Raw genomic sequence first — 2548 nt, 5'->3', positions numbered from 1 at the left:
AGACAACAGGAGAAAAGGAAAAAGGAAGAGTTTAAGGTAATGATATATTTCTTGTCCAATAATATGAATGCATTGAACCCACTGAAAATAACTAAAGTGATCAAAGAAGAGATTGGGAAAATCGAACATGCGAAAATGTTACGGAATGGAAAGTTGTTACTTTTTTGTAAAGATAGCAGACAACAAAAACAAGTACTAGGCTTAAAGACATTAGCAGGGAAAAAACTTTCGTGTACACTGTTGGAAGAGAAAAAATGGATGAAGGGAGTAAAAACCGGGGTCCCAACAGATGTATCAGAAGACACAATCAAGAGAAGTTTATCAGGAGCAAAAGTGGCAGGGGTCAAACATCTGAAATATGTTAGAGATAAAGAAAAGCTGGATAGCTTATCTGTAATGGTGCAGTGGTGTGACTGGAGCAGAGATGGAAGGAAGTGACGTAGGATCAGGAAGTGAGCTGGACATAGAGGATGAATGTAGTGGTGGGGAGAAAGGAGGTAAAAATGGAAACTGGAACATAGTAGAAAATCGGAAAAGCAAAAAAAAATGGAATCAACTTTCTGGTTTGGAAAGTGAAAGGGAAAGACAACAGGAGAAAAGGAAAAAGGAAGAGTTTAAGGTAATGATATATTTCTTGTCCGATAATATGAATGCATTGAACCCACTGAAAATAACTAAAGCGATCAAAGAAGAGATTGGGAAAATCGAACATGCGAAAATGTTACGGAATGGAAAGTTGTTACTTTTTTGTAAAGATAGCAGACAACAAAAACAAGTACTAGGCTTAAAGACATTAGCAGGGAAAAAACTTTCGTGTACACTGTTGGAAGAGAAAAAATGGATGAAGGGAGTAAAAACCGGGGTCCCAACAGATGTATCAGAAGACACAATCAAGAGAAGTTTATCAGGAGCAAAAGTGGCAGGGGTCAAACGTCTGAAATATGTTAGAGATAAAGAAAAGCTGGATAGCTTATCTGTAATGGTGCAGTTTGATGAGGAAAGATTACCAGAAAGAGTATTATTTGGGTTCATAAGCTATGCTGTTAGATAGTATGTTCCTCCTCCGCTTAGATGCTATAAATGTCAAAAGTATGGGCATGTGGCAGCTGTTTGTAAGGGAAAACAACGTTGTGCGAGGTGTAGTGGAGAACATGAATATGGAAAATGTGGACAGGGTGTAAAACCCAAATGTTGCAATTGTGGAGGTGATCACAGCGCTGGCTATGGTGGATGTCAAGTAAGAAAAGAAGCAATAAAAATTCAAAGTGTCAAGGTTTCGGAAGGGTTTACATATGCTGAAGCAATAAAAAGGGTTAAGATGGTTTGGGCCGAATCACAAAGTATATGGGTGATAAATTTTTATAACCCATGTGAAAGGTTAAGTAGAGAATCATTAGAGAGTATTGGGGGATTAGGAAATCATAAAATGATATGGTGTGGGGATTTTAATGCTCACAATACGCTATGGGGAAGTGTACAGAATGATCAAAATGGAAATGTAGTAGAAGGGATGTTGGAATGGAAAGATTTAATATGCTTAAATGATGGTAGGAATACAAGGGTAGATGTTGCACAGGGAAGAATTTCAGCAATTGATTCGACTCTAGCATCTCAAAGTTTGGCAAGGAAGTGTGTATGGAGTGTTATGGAAGAAAGTACAGTAGGTAGTGACCATTTCCCAATAAGCTGTAAAATTGGAATAGACTTGGAACAAGTTGAAAGGGAAGAAAATCCTAGATGGAAACTTAAATCTGCTGACTGGGAAAAATTCCAAGAAATAAGTGAGACTAGAATGTTGACAATAGATATATCGATAGAAGATGTTGATGAATTAAATAAATATATAAGTGATGTTATTTACAAAACAGCAACTGATGTAATTGGGAAAAGCACAGGGAAAAGGAGAAAGAAGGTCGTACCATGGTGGACAGAAGATTGCAATGAAATTATAAAGAAAAGGAACAGAGTATTTAAGAAAGTTAAAAAATCATATTCATTTAATGTTTTTACTGAGTATATGAGCACACAAGCAATTGTCATGAAAACAATTCGGATGGCAAAAAAGAATTATTGGAGGAAATTTTGTGATGAAATTGGAAAAGAGACAGACATTAATGAAATGTGGGGCATGATAAGAAAGATGGGAGGGATTCAACCTAACAGAGAAATTCCAGTTTTAATTAGTGAAGGAAAACAAGTCATATCTAACGCTGGAAAAGTAGAAGTATTGTCTGAAAATTTTGTTTAGGTTCATAGTAATAGAAATATATCAGAAGAAATTAGATTATATAGAGAAAACAAAATGAAGGAAAATCCAAATATTTTAGAGCAAAGAGATAGATGCTCAATAGATGAAGTTTTTACCATGTATGAATTAAATCAGGCACTTGTGGGAGAGAGAAACACTTCTCCTGGTAAAGATGAAATATGTAATTAAATAATTAGGTATCTATCAGATAAGTCAAAGAATATTTTATTATATCTTTATAATAGAGTGTGGAAGTTAGGACAACTCCCTTCCTCTTGGAAACATGGCATAATTATTCCA

The sequence above is a fragment of the Sinocyclocheilus grahami genome, unplaced genomic scaffold (genome assembly GCF_001515645.1).
Source record: "Sinocyclocheilus grahami isolate Dianchi unplaced genomic scaffold, SAMN03320097.WGS_v1.1 scaffold1577.1, whole genome shotgun sequence".
NCBI classification, from domain to species: domain Eukaryota; kingdom Metazoa; phylum Chordata; class Actinopteri; order Cypriniformes; family Cyprinidae; genus Sinocyclocheilus; species Sinocyclocheilus grahami.
The sequence above is the reverse complement of the archived record's forward strand: the minus strand, read 5'-3'. Positions refer to the sequence as shown.